This window comes from Heterodontus francisci, chromosome 23 (assembly GCF_036365525.1).
Source record: "Heterodontus francisci isolate sHetFra1 chromosome 23, sHetFra1.hap1, whole genome shotgun sequence".
NCBI lineage: Eukaryota > Metazoa > Chordata > Chondrichthyes > Heterodontiformes > Heterodontidae > Heterodontus > Heterodontus francisci.
In genome coordinates this window covers 52681317-52694943 of record NC_090393.1, presented here as the reverse complement: position 1 = coordinate 52694943, position 13627 = coordinate 52681317, and the positions used below count along the sequence as shown (strand labels likewise).

The 13627-nt window shown below is 44.1% G+C and overlaps 1 long non-coding RNA gene across 1 annotated transcript; it reads left to right on the top strand.

Annotated features, from left to right (window-relative positions):
• Window positions 1-4819: 4819 nt before the first annotated feature.
• On the top strand, window positions 4820-6189 carry LOC137383009 (uncharacterized). Its single transcript, XR_010977325.1, has 2 exons — window positions 4820-4866; window positions 5121-6189. It is a non-coding gene; the product is annotated as an uncharacterized lncRNA (long non-coding RNA).
• The last annotated feature ends 7438 nt before the right edge of the window (window positions 6190-13627 follow it).

Here is a 13627-nt window from a genome sequence, read left to right as displayed (position 1 = left end):
TGGAGACTTTGGCATATCAAGAGGCAAGTACTTCAAAGGACAAAGGAGCTATTCCCTGCTCCAGTTTAATCCACAGTGGACTTTTGATTTCCAGATGTTGAAGCATTACAGGTTAACTACTAATATGGCCGAATACACAGCCGACGTGGTCGGGCCAGTTTGGTCACATGACTAACTGACTGTTGCGAGTTTTTTGAATTTGAGCTTCCAACAAGGAATTTGAAATCAGAAGGCTGTTAGCTCCTGGACTGAGAACACCTCTCTCCTGTCTGCTCTCATCTCGCTCTCACCAGCTTCGGAAACCATTGAAGACATATGAACCCCAAGAGAGAAAAGTCTCCTACAGTGAACAAGGTTTAAGAAGAATACTGAGCCCCGACGAAAAGTAAGAGCTGTCTACAATCAAGCGAGCTGGAAACACAGAAACAGTAACAAGAACCCCCCCTTTTGACTGCCTCAAACCTCTCCATTTATTCTTTCTTCTGTTCTTTTCTGTCCCTATTTGCATGTGTGTATCGCATGTGCATGCTAGCATGGGCGCGTCGTATATCTGTAGGCGTTAACCGTATTAGAGTTTGAGTTTAAGGTTTAATAAATTTCACCTTTCTTCTTTGAACCTAAAGAAAACCTGGTTTGCTCAGTTCTTTGCCTTATAATTGGAAAGCTGTGAACAAGGATTCACAAAGGGGGAGCTCAAAACACAGTGTGTTTAAAATTAAACCCTATTACAATAAGACTAGGTGAAGACAGTAAAAGACCCCTAGACACCTTTCTCACCTGGTGGTAACAGTAGGCTATCAAAATAACTTTATATCGGGTTTTGCAGAACTTGCTAAACCATTGTATGATCCGTTTAAGGAAAAGAATGATGACATCGCTGAGGCCGAACACACTGCCTCAGTAGAGACGCTTAAGCAAGCCGTCATGCAGGCAACCTGCCTGATAGCCCCGACCCAACCCAGCCCTTTCATTTAGAGGTAGGAGCAATGGACCGAAGCCTTACATCAGCAGTCAGCCAAGAAAGAGGTGGAAGACTCCAACCTGTTTGTGCATTTCGCATCCTACAGGGGGTAGAAAATACCTATTCTGCCTGCAAGGACCATCAGCCTTTTAGGTTGTGAAACATTTCACCTACATTACTGGAGTTAAGAAGGTAATCCTGCATTCTCCACACACACCATTGAACCTTTTACTTAAACCCGGCGACACTCTTGTCTGTTCACAGTGTAATAGCAATTGGACTCTTGAACTATTACAAAGAGACACAGATATCACCCCAAGACGAACCACTCTATTGCCATTGCTGTTGGCCTATGAGGGTCACCCACATCAGTGCCCACAACCAGTGCTGGGCTTAGGAGGCCACCCAGTATTTCGGACTCCTATCCAAGATGCTCAAGACGTCTATATTGATGGAACACCATTTCAAGTGGATGGATCCCCCTACACCAGATGCGCTATTGCTCTGCCAGATCAGACCGTCTAATTCAAGCTCCCAACCCACTCATTGCAACAAGGCAAACTCGTGGCCGTCGTGGTAGCTGCCAAAATGACTGCCTCTAGCTCCACAAATATTTGGTCGGATAATAGTTACGTGTGCAACACGGCCCTTGCACTTTCCCTTTACCATAAAAATTATTTTTGTTCATCTGAAAGTAAGGATCTGTTCCATGTAGGTTTACTCCACATGTTATGGGCCACCTTGCAGAACCGTAGTGCCCCTTGTCATATTGGTAAGGTTAATGACCACAGGAAAGAATCCTCAACCCATACTCAAGGTAACAACCTTGCAGAAAGGGTGGAAAAGGAAGCTGCCTTGACCAGGGAGACTGCACCCGTTTTTTTTTTATTTCCAAAATATACTTTATTCATAAAAATCTGTAAAAATTACATTCCCAAACAGTTTAAAACAGCATCAAATCAAAAAATACAAACAGTGCAAAGTTGATCAGTTTCCTTCTATACAATCATGAGTTGCCTCACAACCCTTCCATTTCATTGTCATGCCATATACATTTTTACATTTACAGCACACAAAATTTCTCCGATACAGTTCGAGGGGTTTTCCATGGATCCAGCCCCTCAGTTCAGCTTGGTGGGGGGACCTTACACTGTGGTCTTTCCCCATTGAGCCTTTGCTGCGGCTACCCCAAGCTTTAGTGCGTCCCTCAGCACGTAGTCCTGGACCTTGGAATGTGCCAGTCTGCAACATTTGGTGGTGGACAACTCTTTGTGCTGGAAGACCAGCAAGTTTCGGGCAGACCAAAGGGCATCTTTCACCGAATTGATAGTCCTCCAGCAGCAGTTGATGTTTGTCTCGGTGTGCGTTTCTGGGAACAGCCCGTAGAGCACAGACTCCTGTGTTACAGAGCTGCTTGGGATGAACCTCGACAAAAACCACTGCATCTCTTTCCACGCCTGCTTTGCAAAGACACATTCCAGGAGGAGGTGGGCAACCGTCTCTTCCCCACCACAGCCACCGCGGGGGCATTGCGCGGAGGGGGCGAGACTTCGGGCGTGCAGGAAGGATCTGACGGGGAGGGCCCTTCTCACCACCAGCCAAGCTACATCTTGGTGCTTGTTTGAAAGTTCTGGCGATGAGGCATTCCGCCAAATGACTTTGGCGGTCTGCTCGGGGAACCATCCGACAGGATCCCCCGTCTCCTTTTCCCGTAGGGCCTTGAGGACATTCCGTGCAGACCACTGCCTGATGGACCGGTGGTCAAAGGTGTTTTCCCGCAGAAACTGCCCAACGAAGGATAGGTGGTACGGCACGGTCCAACTGCATGGAGCGTTCCGCGGCAATGTGACCAGGCCCATCCTTCGCAACACCGGGGACAGATAGAACCTCAGCACGTAGTGACACTTGGAGTTTGCGTACTGGAGATCTACACACAGCTTGATGCAGCCACACACGAAGGTGGTCATCAGGATGAGGGCCACGTTGGGTACGTTTTACCCGCCCTTATCCAGAGATTTGAACATCGTGTCCCTCCAGACCCGGTCCATTTTAGATCCCCAGATGAAGCGGAAAATGGCTCGGGTGACCACCACAGCGCAGGATTGGGGTATGGGCCAGACCTGCGCCATGTACAGCAACAAAGTGAGCGCCTCGTACCTGATGACCAGGTTCTTACCCACAATGGAGAGAGATCGTTACTCCCACATGCTCAGCTTGTGTTGTACCTTGGCTACTTGCTCCTCCCAGGTTTTGGTGCACGCCCCGGCCCTTCCAAACCATATCCCCAGCACCTTCAGGTAGTCTGACCTGACGGTGAATGGGGACAAAGGATCAGTCAGCCCAGTTCCCAAAGAACATGGCCTCGCTCTTGCCTTGGTTAACTTTGGCTCCCGAGGCCAGTTCGAACCGGTCGCAGATGTTCATCAGTCTGCGCACAGACAGCGGATCCGAACAGAAGACGGCGACGTCATCCATGTACAGGGAGGATTTCACCTGAGTGCCTCCGCTGCCTGCACCTCTGTGGGTAGCTTCATCTTTCTTCCCTGCCAGTACTGCGGTTACTGCTCTGCTTGATTTAGCTGACTTCCATAAATCACACTCACCTTACTCTCATGTCATTGAGTGGCACCTGCAAGGAAAGCACTTACCTGCCCCTCAGCCGGGCTGCACAAACTAGGTTGCAAGATCAGGGTTCTACTCCTCTCCTAATGGCTAAAATCACCCAGGGTAACTGGGTTGTTTGCCTTCCATCCTCCCTTTGTGATGAGATGATGCACCTCTTCCACTCCCATTCCACTGGTGGACACTATTCCACTCAAACTACCTTAGCTAAACTCTCACAGGTTGGATGGTGGCCTGACATGACCTCACATGTTGAACCGTGCATTAACAGATGTCTGCCATGTCTTCAGATGAACACCTCTCTTCATACTAATTGTGCCTTTTTATGTTCACAACCGCCCCCTGAGGGTCCTTGGACACACATTGAGATTAAAATTATTGGGCCTTTGACCAAATCACTACTAACTACTCATATGTACTAGTGGTCATTGATCAATACACTAAATGCATTGAAGCCTTTCCATGTCGCAGTAATACAGCCAAGACCCTATTGAGTGAGGTGTTCTGCAGGTGGGGACTGCCCCTACAAGTGGATAGTGAATAGGGATTGCATTTTACTGGTGAAAATTTTTCCTCCTTACAAAAACTATTAGATATTAAACATAAGTTACACAATTCTCATCATCCACAATCATCAGGAATTGTGGAAAGGGGGAACAGAATACTGAAAACAATGCTTTCTAAATTTTGTGCAGAACACTCAACTCAATGGGTTAACATGCTTCCGCTTTGCTTAATGGCTATTAGATCAACTTCACATAGGACCACTGGAATTTCGCTATATCAGGCAATGACTGGTAGGCTTATGAGAATTCCCAGGCACCTGACTTTGATCGGTACCACTCCATTAACCCTACAAGCGTACAATCAAAAGTGGTTGGATGATTTGGTATATTGATCGGACTGTAGCTAGGAATTCAGGGGTGTCAAAGATGCAACTTAAGAAGCAACTTGACAAACTTGACCTTTTGAGTATCAGGTTGGTGACAAAGTAATGATCCAAAATTATAGACCTAAGGAACATTAGAGGCCTGCTTTAAGTTGGGAAAGAGAACCTGACCTGAGCCTGACCGAACCACAGCAGACCCGAGCCCGACCCAGCCCGAGTCCCTCTGATTTTGCCCCGAGCCCGACCCAACCACTACTCGAGCCGACCCGAACATCCGTTTACTTACCTTCCTGACACCGAACCTGCAGGAAGCTGCAGCGCATGTGCGATGACGTCATAGTGACATCACTCGCTCACTGCGCAGATTCAGTTTCGTCCCGGACTCCCAGCTCAGGTAAGTTTTTTATTTTTTAATACTTAGCAGCAGAACACTTACTGTGTGTGTCCGGCCTGACCCGACCCGACTCGACCTGGACTCAGCCTGACCTGACCCAAGCCCGAAAGCCGGCCCTGATCCGACCCGACACATCATCGGGTCTCATCGGGTAGCAGGCCTCTAAGGAACATTCCTTTGAACCAAAATGGAAAGGTCCATTTAGCATTGTTGACAAATTAAATCCAGCTGTTTATTTGATCCACATCTCCCAGGACAAGAAGGCAACCTCACCAAAATTTAAATGGTACTATATCAATCAGATGATATTACAGGGCAATGCGATTGAAGCCAAAGATGTGGAAATACCTGCTCATAACTATTCTTGTACTTAAGACCGAAACCTCACAAATCTCCTACCGCATAATGCCAACATAGGTTGGTGGCAACCCTGTCATCCAGCAGAAGGAGGAGATGGAGTTCCATGGAAATTCACAGGAACACTGGAAGGAACATCCGAGGTTAATTGTGCTCTGACTGGAACTCGGAGGGTGTAGCGAGTAAAAGAGGCAAAAGGGTATGCCCTCCTTAAAATGTAATGTATGAGGAATCAATACCATCTGGCATTTCACCCTCAACTTGCGGCTGTAAGAACTAAGGGGTTTATGAACTGCTACGTTAATCTGTTTTCACTGCATTGCTTAAATAAATAATAATAGAATGTGTGAGCTGCTACAATTGAAAGTGGGATGCTTTCAGGAAATGATACGGTTACAGTAGTGAACAGTTATATTTTGTACTATGTGTATCAATGCATTATATTATGGTTAAGTTGTATACCTTATGTCTGAAATTATGTTTGCTACATGAAATGTATATTTGTATTTGTATGCTGTGTTGCAAAGATTCTGAAAGTGTATCTAGTACAATAGCAGAAATAGCCTTGAGAAAAGACAATTAAATGTGATCTGTGTAAACTTTTGTAAGAACTTGTTAAAATGAACAGGAACCATTTGTTAGTGTGTACCTGCTAGCAGAGAGAGAGAGAGACAATGTATGGATCATGACATCAATTCTGACTAATCATATAAGCTATGTTGGAAAATGGATTAATATGATTTGAAGGAAGCTATGGAGAAGGATAAAAGGAGGTTGAGAAACATCGATGCACACAAACTTGAAGAAGATAGATTACAGTCACCAGAACACTTGAAGAGAGAAGACTGTGCCACACCGACTCAGGAAGCAAGAACCAAAGTTTTCACTGTCTAACTAATGCAGTTGTTAAGTATTGCATTGTAAATCTTTGCTGTGCTTAATAAACTCTATATCTTGATTTAAGAATATCAGAGTTTCTATCTTGTGGGTCCAAGACTAGTTAACGTCCCCAAAGACACAAAGATCTTACAGTAGTTCGCTGAATGCGAAGGTGTTAATTTGGGGTATTAATGGAAATTATTTACCCGTTGTTACAATCATCTAGTTGCATGATTCATATGTTTTAGGAGTATAACTTTTAGTTTGGGAATTAAAATTTTTAATTTAAGATAAATCAAACACCTGTTTTGAGAAGCTGGCAAACAAACCTAAGGTAATTACAAATTAAAAGGTGGCCCATGTTTATTTACAGAGGTCAGAGTTAGAAGTGTGATAACACGAAGTAATGGGTAGCCTTCTAGTAGTTTCTTAATGGAGCCAGAAAGTCTGCAGAGATTGCAGATGTCCCCATCAGGTATATAAATTATTCATGTGGGTACCCAGAATCAAAGGAATGTTTTGGAGTTGGAGTTAAATTAGTTTAAATTTTTATCTGGGACATCCTAAGTGTACCATGTTGCTATGGAGATAGATTATGCAGGGAGATGCCTTTTGTTTTTTTTCTCTGATTTCTCACAGAAAGTCAGTCTGTACTTTGGAGCAGCTTGAACCAAGTGGAGAGAGAATCTGCCAGACGCTGGAACAAGGAGCAGAGAGGCCATCAGGAACCAGGGGTGATTCTGATTTGGAGTCACTACGCAAGGATGCGAGCGAGGCCCTTGCACAGGCTGGGAAATACAAATTCATGAGGTGTTGAAGGAGGGTTGAAGGGTTCGCCTTGCTGGATGCTAACAGAAGGACCATAAGAGATTTCATACCTCGGAGGATAGCTGTAACAATTAGGAGTGTCAAAAGCAAACTCCTGAGAGCTGTGATATGCTTTGGATGGGTCCCAGGAGAAATAAGGAACATTCAAGATCCTGTAAAGTATAGGGGATCTTTTGGGTGGAAGTAAAAGTCAAATGGGGAGTGTTCTGTTGTGATTTTGGGTTTAAAGTATGTGATTAAAAATTATCCTGTTGTTAGTAGTGCTTGCTTTGTTTAACTCTTATAAAGGTTTTGTTTAAAATGTGAAATCTTGTGGTGTAGTTCTTTCAGTTAATAACTGGAAGTTCAAATTTCTCTTTTAAAAATTTACTGGTCTCTAACAGGATAGTAACACTGTTCCCTTATGTAGGGTTGATTTAAAATGTGACTTAGTCACTGGTCCTTTTACTGTCCTTTTACTGTCAGTGTCATTTCTATTGAAGGTGTGGATCTTTTGCTAGGAAATGACTTGAATGAGGATAAGGTATTGGCGTCTCCAGTGGTTTCGGGGAAGCTAGCTGAGGCAGCGGAAACTGAGGTTTTGCAGGAAGAATTTCCTGGAATATTCCTTGATTGTGTTGCTTCTAAGTCCCAGGCTCATAGAAACATATAAGATGAGGCGGATTCTATTGTTGTGGAGGACTATTTTGATATTTTTTGTTGACTAAAACCTTTTTTAAGGATTTGGAGGGGGATGTTAGTTTTAAAGGCTCCAAGGCTAACAATAATGAATTGTTTAGAAAATCTTCCTTGGTTGAGGCACAACAGGCAGACCCTGATTTGAGAAGCTTGTCTCAGACTGTGTGTTCTGTGGCAGAGGCTGAAAAGGCCCCCAAGTGTTATGGCAAGAATGACATTTTTGATGAGGAAATGGAGACCTCCTGAGCGGCCCGGTGATGAAGATTGGCCTGTAGTCCATCAAATTGGGCGGCACAGTGGCGCAGTGGTTAGCACCGCAGCCTCACAGCTCCAGGGACCCGGGTTCAATTCTGGGTGCTGCCTGTGTGGAGTTTTCAAGTTCTCCCTGTGTCTGCGTGGGTTTCCTCCGGGTGCTCCGGTTTCCTCCCACATGCCAAAGACTTGCAGGTTGATAGTTAAATTGGCCATTAGAAATTGCCCCTAGTATAGGTAGGTGGTAGGGAAATATAGGGACAGGTGGGGATGTGGTAGGAATATGGAATTAGTGTAGGATTAGTATAAATGGGTGGTTGATGGTCGGCACAGACTCGGTGGGCCGAAGGGCCTGTTTCAGTGCTGTATCTCTAAACTAAACTAAACTAAATTGTTGTCCTTCCCTGCTGCTGCAGTGAAATTTTGAGAATTGCCCATGAGATTCCAGTCACAAGTCATTTGGGTATTCAGAACAGTCAGCTAGGGTAATGGTGCATTTTTATTGGCCAAAGCTGCATCAGGATGTGGTTGACTTTTACAAGACGTATCACATTAGATGGTTGGGAAGCCACAGCCTTCGATTAAGCTAGCCTTATTAATACTGCTAGCTACATTTGATGAACTACTTAGTAGGGTTCTTGTGGATTGTGTCTAAGAATAGGTTGGGTCTTAGGTATCTCCTGACCATTATGGATTCGTCCACTCCGTTTCCAAAGGCAGCACCATTGAAGAAGATTGCAACACAAGTTATGTTTGAGGAGTTGGCCCAATTCTTTTACAAGGTATGGTTTGCCAAAAAGAAATTCAGTCTGACAAGGGGTCAAATTTCATGTCATGTGGATTTCGGGAGGTCGTGTGTAATTTAGAAGTGAAGCAGCTCAAGTCGTCTGCTTATCACCCACCATCTCAAAGTGCTTTGGAGAGGTATCAGTAAACCCTAAGAGTATGATTAGGGCCTGCTGTCTTAAGTATCCCCAGGATTGGGCTAAAGGGATAGCATTCTTGTTATTCACAACTAGTGACATGCCAAATGAGTCTGCTGGTTTCAGTCCCTTTGACTTGGTCCATGGGAATGAGGTTAGGGGCCCTCTCATTAAGGATTTTTGGCACAGGAGAAAACTACCCTCCTAGATTAAGTGTCAAAGTTCTGAGAAAAGCTCTTAAACACTTGTGTGGTGGGTAGAGAATAACTCAAAGCTTCTCAGCAGGTGATGAAAGCACAAAAACGGCTAAGGCACATAGTTTTCAACCCAGGGATAAGGTGCTAGTCTTGTTGCCTTGCCTGGAGAACCCATGAAAGCTAGGTTTAGTGGACCCCACTATATCAAAAGGAAACTCTGTTACGTGAACTATGTAGTTACTATCAGGCTATCGAAAGAGTCAAAAGGTGTGTCGTGTGAATATGCTGAAGAGGTATCATGACTGTGAGCACAGTCAGCCGGTAGGTGCACCACAGGTGGTAGAGAATGTAGATGATGATACTGGTGCACATGATGAACCAGCTGATGAGTCTGACACAGAGTTCTCAGATTGAGCTTCCAGCAGTGAAGCTGGCAAACACAGAAGTCTTGGAGGATCTGGACCTGAGCAACAGGGGAAAGACATAGCTAACCTATTGAAGGAATATAAGCCTGTATGCGTAGTTAAGCCAGGTCATACTTCTCTGGCTAATCATGGGGTTGATGTAGGGGAAGCGAAACCAATTAAACAAAACCCCTATGACTCAATCCCAGGAAACTGACCCAAGACAGGAGGAGGCTCGATACAAGTTAAATGATATAACTGAACACAGTCAAAGTTGTTGGAGTTCTGTCATTCTGGTACCAAATTCAGAGGGTTCTCAGTTGGCATTGATTACCAAAAGGTTAATGCGGCAACTAAGACAGACATCTGAACCCAAGGCTCGAGGATTATATTGATAGGGTGGGGAGCTCTGCCTTTGTTAACAAGATTGATTTGCTTAAGGGATATTTGCAAGTCCCCTTCACTGACCAAGCCAAAAAAAAATTCTGCTTTTGTGACACCAGTTAGCCTGTTCGAATGTAAAGTCACGCCATTTGGTATGAGAAATGCACCAGCCACCCTTCAAAGATTAACCAATCAAGCGACTGCCAGGTTGAGTAATTGTGTTATGTACATTGACCATCTTTTAGTGGACAGCGACACTTGGACTGATCATGTCAAACATTTAGAGCTCTATTTGACGGGCTGGCCAAAGCTAACCTAGTCATAAACCTGGCAAAGAGCAAGTTTGCGAAGGACAAGGTCGCTTATTTAGGAATGTCGTGGTCATGGTCAAGTGTTACTGTGAGAGGCCAAGGCTCAACTGATAATAGACTTTTGTCGTGCCTGGTACAGACATGACATATATTCCTAATTAAGATACAAACTTTATTAAATATGGATTCTTTGAAACAGACTTTTATAGAGTCATTTACAGCACACAAGGAGGTTATTCAGCCTATCGAGTCCATGCCAGCTCTCCACGGAGCTAAGCTCAGTCCCACGCTCTGGCTCGCTTTCCATAGCTCTGCAAGTCTATTTCTCTCAAGTGGCCATCCAACCTCCTCTTGATGTCAGTGATTGTCTCCACTTTCACCACCCTTGTGGGCAGCGAGTTCCAGCTCATTACTACCCGCTGCATTTTCCTTTAAAAAGTGGACAATATGCTGCAAAGATGGTCACTGAAGGTCAGATGATCTGGCCTGTGTATTCAAAAACTGCCTCACTGTCTCCAAAGGACAAAAGGATACATTCCAGACTAAGAGGTGTTAACTGCACCCATCCTAAAACCCTCAGGAGACATTCCTGAATTGAATGGTTTTCTTGAGACAAAGGAGGTGTGAAGTAGCCACATCATAACAGAATAGCACCTATCCAGAAATCAATAAATAGCCATGGATTCCACATATTGGTCCACTGTATGGTCACACCAGGGGAGAAGGCCATGTGTCAAATGGCAAAAATGCTAATGGATGAATTCTTACCTTAAAAGGCAACCCTCTGCAGAGAGGGGGAAAAAATCACGTCATCACAAAAGGCAGTCTTGCTATTGGCTGTGGAAAGAAGTCCAGCCAGGCAAGGAAGGAGCCCTGCTGCTAATTCTACATTTCAACTTGTTGCAGCAGAGAATTTAAAGGAGTCACCACCTCTAATCTGACGTCTTAACCACCAGAAAATCTACAACACCTCAAGACTACAAACACCCAGGCCTGCACCTTTCAAAAAGACTGTCCCTCTGAGAAAATTCAACATGTTTACATTAAGCCACGAATACCGACCTCACTTTAAATCATTTATCCTTCTCCTCTCTATCTATTCTTGTGTATGCATTTGAGTGAATGTGTGTGCAGGTGAGGTTGCGACCATTTTGGGAATCGTGTAAAAGTAAGTAGTTATCTTTTGTTTAACTTACGAGAAAACCTGTCAGTTGTCTGTTCCTTTGACCCTAAAAACATCAGCGGCTAACTCATATTGAACAAAATACAATTGTGGTCAGTTGGGAGGTAAAAAGTGGGAACCACCCACAGCCCTTATCACCTTCCCGTAACACTTACCTGTACCCAAGACAAAGAAAGAAGTGTTACAATTTCTGGGTATGTGTAGGTGCTACAGGAATTGTTTCCCTAATTTCAGCACAGTAGTCACCCCATTGACCATTTAACAAATTTGTCAGAGTCATGTCAAACAGCATTTGAGAAGTTAAAGGCAATTTTGATAAAGGAGCCAGTTCTTGTAGCCCCAGATTTTAGTACGGTGGTTTTCGACACCAGTGATATAAGAGTAGGAGTGGTGCTGATCCAAGATGATGCTGGTATGGAACAGCCCGTTAGTTACTGCTCTAGGAAGCTTAATAAGCATCGAAAAAAGTACTTGACCATTGAGAAAGAGGCATTGAATCTTACACTGGCTCTTCAACAGTTTGAGGTATATGTAACCAGTAACCAATAGTCATGGAGAAGTACTAGTTTATACAGACCACAACCCACTTGTGTTTCTATAAAAAGTTCAGAATAAAGAACCTCAAGGTGTTTCACTGCAGCCATTTACACTAAAAATTATGCATGTTGCAAGGAGAAGCAATATAATTTCTGATGCTCTGGCGAGAGTTTAAAAAGGTGTAAGAGAGAGTGAAGATACTGTATTCTGATAATTTTATTATGTTTGAATCCTACTAATCCTAATTGTCACATTTACTTATTTTGTTATTGGTCAAGCCCTTATGATTTTGTGGATAGGATATTTATAATTGTGAAATATAAAAATGTTACTTGCACAATATGTAATAAGCTATTTAAAATGTTTATGCTGTTAAGAACTTTACAACAGTTCAGACGTACAGTCCAGGGAGGCGGGGGTGGGGGTGGCGCAGTGGAAAGAGTGCGATAAAGGAGGGAAAGTGTCATAGAATCTGCGGTCTGTAGCACCCTGGGGAGCGTGTTTAAGCTGTCCTCTGTTGAATGTTCAGTTAAACACCAACCGATTGCAAAGATTATTTCTCTTTTTTTGGAACAGACGATCATAACAGAAATTTAAACAAAAACTTTTAGTTTCTAGGGGAGCTAAGGACTGGTTGAAACCAGATAAAAAGGAGACAGAGCTTTCCAAGCTCTGATGGGAGGAAGGTGCATTTTACAGGCAGATTGAAGAAAGTGAAGATTGGATCTCGGAGCAGTTTCTGTTATTTAGAGGAGCTAATTAACCGGACACGGCCTTACAGCGCACAGGGTTGTCACTGAGAAAGGGAATACTGGTTGATCCACGCCGTCAAGCCTGTCGTGAGCAGAATTGAGAAGGTTCTGGAGAAGCACGATGTTTTTCTCATAAAGACTGCACGTGTTGTCATGGCCACGTGGTTATGGGTGTGAGCGGTTCCCACTGTTCAACTCCCACCTGACCGTATCTATTTTTTTTAAAATTCGACTTTAACCCCTTTGTTTTATGTCAAATAAACTGACAGCGACAGGTTTTCTTGAAGGTTTAAAACAGAAGAACAATTATTGAGCAATGTGCCTTATTGCAAAATTGTCGCAACCCCATCCACTCACATGTCGACCCGCGCACGCACACAGAGACAGATAGGAAAAGGGGTAAGTGGCTTTCAAATGAGGTAGGGTTTCAGGGTTCACGGTAAACCTGTTGAATTCTCTCAGAAGTCAGGTTCTCATCGATTGCAGGCCTGACATGTTTGTAGATTTCTCTGTTGGTTGAAAGTTCAATTTGAAGACAGAGGATCACTGCCAATTCACTGTGGCACAAGTTGAAAATGTAGAATTCATAGCAGGCTGTCCTCCTTCTTGGCTTAGAGTCAGAGTTTTACAGCACAGAAACAGGCCATTCAGCCCAACGCGCCTGCACCGACCATCAAGCACCCATCCTAACTAATCCCATTTCCCCGCACTTGGCCCTAGCCTTGTATATTCTGGCATTTCAAGTGCTCATCTAAATATTTCTTGAATGTTGTGAGTGTTCCTGCCTCTAACACACCTTCAGGCAGTGTGCTCCAGATTCCAACCACCCTTTAGGTGAAAAAATTCCTCAACTTCCCTCTAAACCTCCTGCCCCTTACCTTAAATCTAAGCCCCCTAGTTATTGACCCCTCCGCTAAGGGAAAAAGTTTCTTCCGATCTGTCCTATCAATGCCCCTCATAATTTTGTGTACCTCAATCAGGTCCCCCCTCAGCCTTCTCCGCTCCAAAGAAAACAACCCCAGCCTATTTAGTCTGTCTTCATAACTGAAATGCTCCAGCCCAGGCAACATCCTGGT